This window comes from Lithobates pipiens, unplaced genomic scaffold (genome assembly GCF_037356315.1).
Source record: "Lithobates pipiens isolate NorthernLeopardFrog02 unplaced genomic scaffold, aLitPip1_a1.2 Scaffold_8, whole genome shotgun sequence".
NCBI lineage: Eukaryota > Metazoa > Chordata > Amphibia > Anura > Ranidae > Lithobates > Lithobates pipiens.
Window position 1 is genome coordinate 444,266,381 of NW_027507903.1, and position 10,898 is coordinate 444,277,278.

Here is a 10,898-nt window from a genome sequence, read left to right on the forward strand (position 1 = left end):
GATTACTTAGCATTCACAAAATATGGCAAATCACACTTAAAAAATAATCTTATTCATTTGTATTCATTTGCCAGCTTTTAGCTCAGGTGTTTACTTATAATGTACCTGCTGGATAAGTATATGGTGAGGGATGTGAACAAGTCTTGTTCCCAAATCACCGAAGGAGAAGTTTATGAGGAGATTCTGCGGTGTTTTACATCCTAAAATGAATACCTTTCATTGTTGCTTCTGTCTCTGTTCTTATTGACAGGACCACTGAGGAGAAAATGAACACTGACAGGGAACATCAGTGGGAGGAAAGGAACGACAGCTCATTCAGAGTCCATTAGAGTAAAAGGAACCACCGTGTGGATAATACAACACAACTATCAGAGGACAATAGAGGCAGCATCTTTAACTATTCTTCTACTAGACTCAGCGTTCTCTGCAAAGGATGACTCATCCCAGTTCTGATACCAAGCTGTGTGTAGTTAATTCCATCCTTCATTTTCATATAAAGTTTAATGTTTTTGTAATTTCAAAAGTAACATTCAATCAAGCTAAATACACAGCTGAAATAAATATGGGTCAAGCAATCAGCAATATCAGAACCACTAGTACACAGAACTTTACTGGCAGAAGCTCCTGCATAAAACGTGCTCTGTATGCTGCATGCATGTAATGTTTGATCAACGTTTACAGCATTAATGCAGCTGATTGGTTTCTAGGATGCAGGCAGCTATTCTTGCCTAGTGTACTCCATTGCTAGGACACAGGTGGCCAGGGCTGCCACCATGGGGTACAGCCGATAAAAGAAGAAGGCAGGACGGGTGAAGGGGAGCCGTGTTGTGCACTATAGAAACAATCTCGCAGCTTCTGTGGCTCTCTGTGTCATTGAGCTCAGACATTGAGCTCTTTACTGCCACCTCTGGTTACTATATGCATGTGCACCCCTTGTGTGAGCTGCTTGTACTGTGCTCCTCTGTGTCAGCAACATGCCAGCTTGGTGAAAACGAGCAGGGAATAGGTATGAAGATTTCTTTTACAAGCAGGGACTGTGAAATATAGGGAGGGGGGCTGTTTGTGTACATGGAGAGTCAAGAGCCTTGTGTGTTTACAGATTTGTGTATGTGTGGGGGCTGACATATATAAACAGGTGGGGTGCTGATATATATACCGGTGTGAGGTGGCGGGGCAAGCAACGTCTCCTTCGTGGGCTACCTGGAGACGCGCTCAAAATGAGCAGACTTTCCTCCGCGTGTGTGGGCGAGTCCGTTCATTTCAAAAGTATGGCGGATATTACGGCAGACTTAGTACGTCGTATTAGTCCACTGAAAAAGTGCTGTGTGTGGGCAAGTAGCCCGTTCGGAAAGTCCGACGGACAGTCCGACGGGAAGTCCGCCGGATAGTCGGCTATGTGTGTACGCGGCATTACCGGTCTTGTTCCTGTCTTGAAAAAAAAACTGACTGGCAATCTCATCTCTCCTTCTATCACTCTGTTCTTAGGGGGCCTGCACACCTATACCAAAAAAAAAAATGCAAAAGAAGAAAAAAAATTAAATAAAATACTCTGGCATCAAAAGGTTAAAGGAACCTTCACTGCCAACACCCCCAAACTTCATCAGATGGAGGGGAGTCCAATGCTTTTAGCCATATAGTGTGAAATTGTTGCCATGTCAATTTTCTCAGTGTTTGTAAATACTTGCAATGGTATGGTCATCAATCTATCATATGTCACCCTTGGGAATAATCATGAAAATAACATTTGTTATTTCATAAATTTGTAATAGGGGTGCAAATTAGACATGTGCAGACTGAAATATTTTTTTTCAGAATTTCGTTTTTGTCCAGAAAATACATTTATTTAGTTACTCCCGAAATTCGTTTTTATTTATTTCGTTTTTCGTTAAATAATTGCATTCGTCCGAGAATTCAAATGAATTATCTGTTATTGAAGGCTTATGGTGTCTGTCGACTGTTTAAAGAAGATTCAACGGAGCAGCGAAACTCACTGTATGATGCTGCAATCACGCGTTCCCGGTCGAATATTTTGACTACAAGCTATAGTAGGATTCTAATGTTGTACGTCTTCTATGGGTTTGTTTTAAGGCTATTTGCATTGCACACAGGTCATGTTAGCATTAGCATTAAGAAAAAAAAAATGCGTGGGGGTCCTCCGAAATTCCATACCAGGCCCTTTGGGTATTAAAGGGAACCCCATGCCAACAAAAAAAAATTATGGTGTGAGGTCCCCCTCAAAATCCATACCAGGCCCTTCATGTCTAGCATGGATTTTAAGGGGAGACCCACGGCAAAAAAAAAAAAATGGCGTGGGGGTCCACCTCAAAATCCATACCAGAACCTTATCCGAGCACGCAACCTGGCAGGCCGCTGTGTGACGCTTCTCTTCTTCTGACAGTTCTTATATAACGGAGGGCAAGGCCACATGGTGACTTTGCCCCTCTGATGCACGGGTCCATGCATCAGAGGGGGACGGAGTCACCGGGTGGCTCCGCCCTCCATTATATAAGCACTGTTAGAAGAAGAGAAGCATCACACAGCAGGAGCCTCCCATTGCGCGGAGCGGCCCAAGAGCAAAGAAGAGACGCCATGGAGGAAGATGCTGGACAAGAACACCGGAGCAAGAAAAAGCGGATCGGAGGAAGAAGAGGATTGGAGGAAGAAGAAGATGGAGGAAGAAACTGAAGGATGAAGAAAAGAAGAAGGAAGAAGACCAGAAGAAAGAAGATGAAAGAAGACTTTAATAAAGGACTTGTCAAAGACTGTCTCCTGTCATTTTTAACACTTTTGTCACTTTTTTGGTGAAATGGTAGGGGTACTTTTGTACCCCCTTACCATTTCCCACAGGGGGGAGGCCAGGATATAGGGGTCCCTTTGTTAAAGGGGGCTTCCAGATTCCAATAAGACCCCCGCCCGCAGACCCCACAACCACCGGCCAGGGTTGTAGGGATGAGGCCCTTATCCTCATCCACATGGAAACAAGGTGCTTTGGGGGGACCCCAAAGCATCCTCCCAATGTTGAGGGCATGTGGCCTGGTATGGTTCAGGTTCTTTTCCTGCGGCCTGCCAGGTTGCGTTCTCGGATAAGGGTCTGGTATGGATTTTGAGAGGGGCCCCCACGCCATTTTTTTTTTTTTTTTACGCTGAGTTCCTGAAGACCTGAAGGGCCTGGTATGCTCTTGAAGGGGAAGCAATGCCTTTTTTTTTTTTTACATTAAAGTCGTGTTGTAAGTCGCGCTGTGATTCACACTGAAGTCATGTCCAAGTTGCCTCCCAAAGTCGTGCTGGAAGTTGTGTTGCCCCTGTGTGAAAGGACTGTTATGATACAAGATCAATAGACACAGATTGTTATTTTCAGAGTCACGCTGAATCTCCTATCTGTATCGAACTGTGTCAAAACGAAAACAAAAATAAAGCATTTATTTATGTCGGATCTTTCGTTTTTCAGATTCTGTGCTTTTGTTATCGTTTGTCAAAACGATAATGAAAACACCTGAAATTTGGATGAAAATGCATTCGGACGAAAACGAATGCACATGTCTAGTGCAAATAAGCAAAGAGGTTAAGAACCACTGATCTATTGTATTCATACCCTTTTTGTGAAATGAATAAATGAATCCCAGTTAAAGCTTCATTTTTATTATTATTTTGTTAACTTTACTATTATCCTGCTGCTTGAGTTAAAATGCCCTGGGCTGGCAGTTTTGTGTAGATCCAGACCACAGCGGCCTGAGTCTCAAGCATTCCATGCACAATGCTCAATCAACAGGGAGTGAGAATGATGTTGATTGAAACTTTCTCCTGCTGGCAGCACACTGAAGAGCTAGTTCTTCCCAGTGTGCTGCCAGCAAAGGGCATTGCCATTTTAACCCTAGTTGCTGCACAGAGTTCATTGGCTTTGTACCTTTATGGCGTTTATTGGCTATAGTAATTTATTTTGGCCATTGGAATGAATTAATGCTGAAGCACTAAAACTGTGGTTGGTGTTTTTTTTTGGGGCCATCAGTGGAGTGGAGCAGCACTACCCCCCAACCACTACCAGTGGAGCAGCACTAACACACTCCTCCACCACCACCTGCTGTCTTTACCTTGGATGCGTGCGGTGAGCGCGTGGCAGGCTCAGGGAAAGCTGCTCCACTGTCCTCTCCTGGAGCAGCTTCCGCAGTGTCTCCTCTCTCCTGGTCCCGGTACTAGGTGTCCAATAGTATCGCCAGACGTTTTGGCCAGTCGGGAAACAGGTTTCATACCTGCTTTCCGATTGACCGGGAGGAGGATTAGTGTTGCAACAGCGAATTTTCACTCGCTGTTGCAACACACCTGGATGGGCTCCAGACTCAATGCTCTGTGTCCCGATTCCACCCTATTTTTAAGCCTATTAGATGCTATGGCTCTCAGTGGTGGAATTATAGGGGTCGCCAAGATCGCCATGGCGACTGGGCCCCTTGCTGCGGGGGGGCCCAAGGGCCCCCTGCACTCTTCGATAGGAGGGAAGGCTGAGAGGAGCTCCCCGATCATCAGCCAAACTGAAATCGGCACTGTGCAGGGAGCTCCTCACATTAGGCTTAGTAGTGAAAGCAGTGTGTGCTCTTTGTCTCCCCCTAGAGTGCAGTACCCAGCAGGAAAAGGAAGGTAAATGTCTGCCGTTTTTTTTAATAAGACTATCTACTGTATTTGTGTTTGTATGTGTGTGTGTGTGTGTGAGCATGCTTGTATGAGTGAACATGCTTGTATGTATGTGTGTGTGAACATGCTTGTATGTATGTGTGTGTGAGCATGCTTGTATGTGCATGTGTGTGAGCATGCTTGTATGTGTGTGTGAGCATGCTTGTATGTGCATGTGTGTGAGCATGCTTGTGTGTGCGTGTGTGTGAGCATGCTTGTATGTGCGTGTGAGCATGCTTGTATGTGCGTGTGTGTGTGAGCATGCTTGTGTGTGTGTGTGTGTGTGTGTGTGAGAATGCATGTATGTGCGTGTGAGCATGCTTGTATGTGCGTGTGTGTGTGAGCATGCTTGTATGTGCGTGTGTGTGTGAGCATGCTTGTATGTGTGTGTGTGTGTGTGTGAGAATGCATGTATGTGTGTGTGCGTGTGTGTGAGCATGTATGTGTGTGTGTGTGTGTGAGAATGCATGTATGTGTGTGTGTGTGAGCATGCATGTATGTGTGTGTGAGAATGCATGTATGTGTGTGAGCATGTTTGTGTGTGTGTGTGTGAGCATGCTTGTGTGTGTGTAAGCATGATTGTATGTGCGTGTGTGTGTGTGAGCATGCTTGTATGTGCGTGTGTGAGCATGCTTGTATGTTTGTGAGCATGCATGTATGTGTGTGTGTGTGTGAGCATGCATGTATGTGTGTGAGCATGCATGTATGTGTGTGTGTGTATGTGTGAGCATGCATGTATGTGTGTGTGAGCATGCTTGTATGTGTGTGTGTGTGCGAGCATGCTTGTATGTGTGTGTGTGTGAGCATGCATGTATGTGTGTGTGTGAGCATTAATGTGTGTGTGTGTATGTGTGAGCATGCATGTATGTGTGTGCGAGCATGCTTGTATGTTTGTGTGTGTGAGCATGCTTGTATGTGTGCGTGTGAGCATGCTTGTATGTGTGTGAGTGTGTGTGATCATGCTTGTATGTGTGTGAGTGTGTATGAGAGCATGCATGTATGTATGTGTGTGTGTGTTCATATGTGTATGTATGCATGTGTGTGTGCATGTGTTTATCAGTGGCGGTGCATCCAAAAGGGTGCACAGGTTCCACCCCCTCTATGACCAAAGGATAGACTCATGCATAGCATAGCATGAATCTATCCATGGCCACCGCTGCAACCCCCATATTTAGGTGTCTGGTCCCTTTTGGGGTGCCGGGTGCCTGAATTACAGCGGTGGGGGGGGGGGTGTTTTTGCAGCACCTGATTAGAGCCATGGGCTATAATAGGCTTCAAAATAGGTGAACTGCGAGCGCCATGCTTGACGCTCACAGTCTACCCAGGTGTGTTAGAAAAGTGAATTAATATTCACTTTCCTAACACTGAACGGCCTCTCCACCAATCAGGTGTGCGGGTCTTTTACCCATCACCCGATTGGCTGAAACGATAGACACAGCTATTGGAAGCCCATCAGGAGGAGAGGACGGGAGATGAGGATGGCAGTAGCTGCATGGAGGACCCCGCTCATGGCCGTTACCCGCTGCCCCACCAAGACAGGGTAAGTGGCGGGCAGACAGTGAGCGGGCGGTGGGGATTCATAGTGGCAGCATTTGATGGGCACACCAACAGCATTTGATGTGCACAGTAGCAGCATTTGATGGGCACAGTGGCAGCATTTGATGGGTACACTGGCAGCATTTGATGGGCACAGCGGTGGCATTTGATGGGCACAGCGGTGGCATTTGATGGGCACAGCGGCAGAGTTTGATGGGCACAGTAGTGACATTTGATGGTACAGTGGTGGCATTAGATGGTACAGTGGTGGCGTTTGATGGGCACAGTAGCTGTAATTGATGTTTTTTAAATCGGTTCCTTTATATGCAGCCACCCACTTGGGACTGGGCCCTGGTGTTCCACCATCGGGCTCGGAGAAAAGAGCCCTGTCCGGAGGTCGGGGGGGGGCGCCATGGTTTCCTGCATCGGGGCCCTGAAGGTTCTAGTTACGCCACTGATGGCTCTAATTAGTTCTTCAAAAAAAAACACCTACCCAATCTAATTCATATGCCCGGTGACCTGAAAGGGGACAGACACATGAATAGGGGGTGGCCACTGCAGCATTGGACAGGCCGCCCCTGACTAAAAGTGTCTAGAGTTTAGGCATCAAGCCTTTGTTTATTTTTATGTAATACTGTGTGGCACTATTTTATATATTATTTGCTTGTCACATGTGGGAACACATAGTGTATGCAGCAGTATCAGGGTCTACAATCAGATACACATATTAACTTGAGGAAATTGCACGTTTATATTCATATACCTGTATATTTGTTTCTCAAAAATTTTGGTCATTACACTCACACCATAGTGATTGTGCTGAGCTTTTTTACTATCTTCAGGTACACACTCTAAAAAAAAAAAAGAGACATTTTGAAAAAAAAGCTATATTTTTTACTTTTTGCTATAATACATATCCCCAAAAAATATAAAAAAAAAAAATTTCTTTCTCAGTTTAGGCCGATATGTATTCTTCTACATATTTTTATTTTGTTTTACTAGTAATGGTGGTGATCTGTGATTTTTATCATGACTATGACATTATGGTGGAAAATTGGGACAATTTTGACACATTTTTGGGACCATTGGCATTTATACAGTGCTATAAAAATGTATTGATTACGTGCTTGTCACTGGCAGCGAAGGGGGCGATCAAGGGGTTAACTGTATTTCCTGGGAGGTGATTCTAACTGAAGGGGGAGGGGACTGACTAGAGGAAGTGGCAGATTGTGGTTCCTAGCTAATAGGAACACACGATCTGTCACTCCCATCAGAACAGAACAGGGAAGTCCCTGTTTTGTGTCTCCTGCTCACGATCGCTTGTGGCCGGTGGTCATCACGACCCTTGGCCATGAGTACCAGCACCCCCGCTCCCCAGGGCCGTCGTATTGCTACGACGGTTCATGGGATCCTGCCGACCTGCCACAGTAAAATGACGGCAGCTGGCCAACAAGTGGTTAACACACCTGTTCCCCATTAACACCTGAGACCTTGTAACACTAATGAGTCACATGGCACCGGGGAGGGAAAATGGCTAATTGGGCCCAATTTGGAAATTTTCACTTAAGGGTGTACTCACTTTTGTTGCCAGCGGTTTAGACATTAAGGACTGTATGTTGTGTTATTTTGAGGGGACAGCACACTACTTTACATTATAGCAAAATGTAATTTCTTAAGGTTGGATTCACACTAGTCCAGTACAAATTGCCGCTCCGGTCTCCCTGTGAAGATAAAAAGTATTCCTTCAGTGGTTCCTCTCCATTGTAGCTGCAGATTAGCTGACCTTGGAGAGTGTAGTGAGTAGGGGGAGAACATTCCTGTTCACCATGGAACACATTTGTGAATCAGATGCGTTCACATTGAAGATTATGTGCCTGCAAATCATGCACATTGTTTGTGCAATGCTGAGTGCGGATGCAGCGCACATATGTAAACCAGACCCATTGAAAAAAACATATTTTCAAATGCTCTGTGAATTGGATGTGGAGTAAGCTGCATATGCGTGAACCCAGCCTCAGTGTTGTCACATGAAAAGGTATAATAAAATATTTACAAAAATGTGAGGGTTGTACTCACTTTTGTGAGATACTGTATCTACTATGATATGTTTTGTTGCCATTAAACTTCCACTAGTACATTGCTAAAGACTTACTTTTCATTTAAGGCTGCCTTTATACTGCTCGTTGAAAAAATGCTTTATATGCATTTCTGGTGCATTTACTGGTTGCCTGACTCCCATATACCTGTGAAACATGGACTTGTGACTCAAAAAACGCACACCAAAAACACAACCGAGATGCAATTTTGATGTATTTTTGACACATTTTGTTATTCATTTCAATGGGGAGATGTGTTTTTGGTGTGGTTTTGAAAAGCGCACCAAAAATGCAGCAAGCAGGACTTTTAACCGGTTCCCAAATGACTCCTGCACATATATGTCGGCAGAATGGCAAGGTGGGGCAAAGTAACATACCCATACGTTACTTTGAATTGCCCACCGTGCGAGTGCGTGCGCCTGCCGAGAGCTCAGTGACCGAAGTCGTGTGTCCCGTGGACACAATCGCCACAGGGATACCCACGATCGTGTCACAGAGCTCAAGAATGGGGAGATGCCAATGTAAACAGCATCTCCCCATTCTGCCTAGTGACAGCACATTGATCGTCTGCTCCCTGTTATCGGGAGCAGGGATCAGTGGGGTATCACACACAGCCACGCCCCCATACAGTTAGAAACACACCCCTAGGAACACTTAACCCCCTACACTGCCACCTAGTGGTTAACCCCTTCACTGCCAGTGACATTTTTACAATAATCAATGCAATTTTATAGCATCGTTCACTGTATTATTGCCAATGGTCCCAAAAATTTGTCAAATTGTCCGATGTGTCCGCCAAAATGTTGCAGTCACAATAAAAATCGCTGATCGCCGCCATTACTAGTGAAAAAATGAATAAGAAATGCCATAAAACTATCCCCTATTTTGTAGACGCTATGACTTTTGCACAAACCTTTACCAAAAATATGTAGAAGAATACTTATTGGCCTAAACTGAGGGAAAAAAAAAGTTTTATATATTTGTGGGGGATATTTATTATAGCAAAAAGTTAAAAATAATGTTTTTTTTTCAAAATTATAGCTCTTTTTTTGTTTATACTGCAAAAAATAAAAAACGCAGAGGTGATCAAATACCACCAAAAGAAAGCTCTATTTGTGGGAAAAAAAGGACACCAATTTTGTTTAGGAGCCACATCGCACGACCGCGCAATTGTCAGTTAAAGCGACACAGTGCTGAATCGCAGAAAAAGCTTTGGTCAGGAAGGGGGGAAATCCTTCCGGTGCTGAAGTGGTTAAGATGAAATTGAAATGCAACTGATCATTGTGAAGAGTTCTATAGGATTTATAACAGAAACGCTGCTAAAAAATCAATCAGTTTGAAAATGCCCTTTCTGTCATTATTTTTTCTAACTCAGAAAACTGATCCAGTGAGCGTTGTCATATTCTAGCAGGCCCCATTATTCCTTTTTCATTGTGTCTCTGTATTAGCCTTTTTTTTGCTAATTACATAACCTGCTTTCCTCATAAGGAACATTATAACACAGATGACTAGCTAGACATAAAACGCTAAACATTATTATGTTTTTAATTTTGTTATTCATGATAATTAATAACTGGTATATAGACACACTGTTGATTGCAATGCGGATTTCTTTCTTTTTTTTTTCTATAAATGTAGACCTTGAATGTCTAACAATATTATTCCCCACGGCTACAATTGATGTCATCGCCCAAGTCCCTGATAGGCAGTACCACTATATTAATTTATGTGTAATTGCAGCAGTGACCCCAGGGGCAAGTGCTTTACACTTCTAATGTTCGTTTTGCAAATCAAAAGCTGATTCATTATGCATTTCTTTATTATGCATCTCTTCTGGACCTCATAGGACCAATTGTCAGTTTATTCCCATAAAAAATAAGTTTAATCTGTGTTATTTCCAAACGTGCCATGACTATCTTTATCCATTTTTTATAACCAAAACAAAAATGTTATTCAATTTATGAAAACGTGTAGGACAGTGCATTACATTGTGTATCTATTGTGTGTGTAAACCAAGAAACTAATAATTCATATATATATATATATATATATATATATATATATATATATATATATATATATATATATTAATCATGGTCACGTGAGCGCCGAGCAGCGCTCTGAAATGAGGTAGTTACTGCATTTTTTTTATAAATCACACACACCACACACAGGATTAGGAGACAGCCCTGATAGTATTAAGATGTAGATATTATTCCAGCAGCAGGATGGGGGATGGGCACTGTCACTAGCTAGACAGGCAGGGAGGCGAGGGGGGAGAGCAGAGAGGAGAGCAGACAGGAAACAGTGGATGACTAAGGCATGTAAACTGATCACGGTATCAGGGCTCAGCAGCTATGATATACCGTGGTCAGTTTACAGAATGGAGAACAGAACCAGGCAGGATCAGCCAGGTATTTCAGGTGATAGAAAGGACCAAATTACACAGCATAAGCACTGTGCTGTATAACATGCTTTAAAGGGACAGGATCCATTTTTTTTTTTTAGGGTAACAAACACTTTAAAAATTAAAATGTGAAAAAACCTGGGACCCCTGGATCACCTACCCGATAAGGACTGCCTCGTCAGATTTCAGGATCTTAG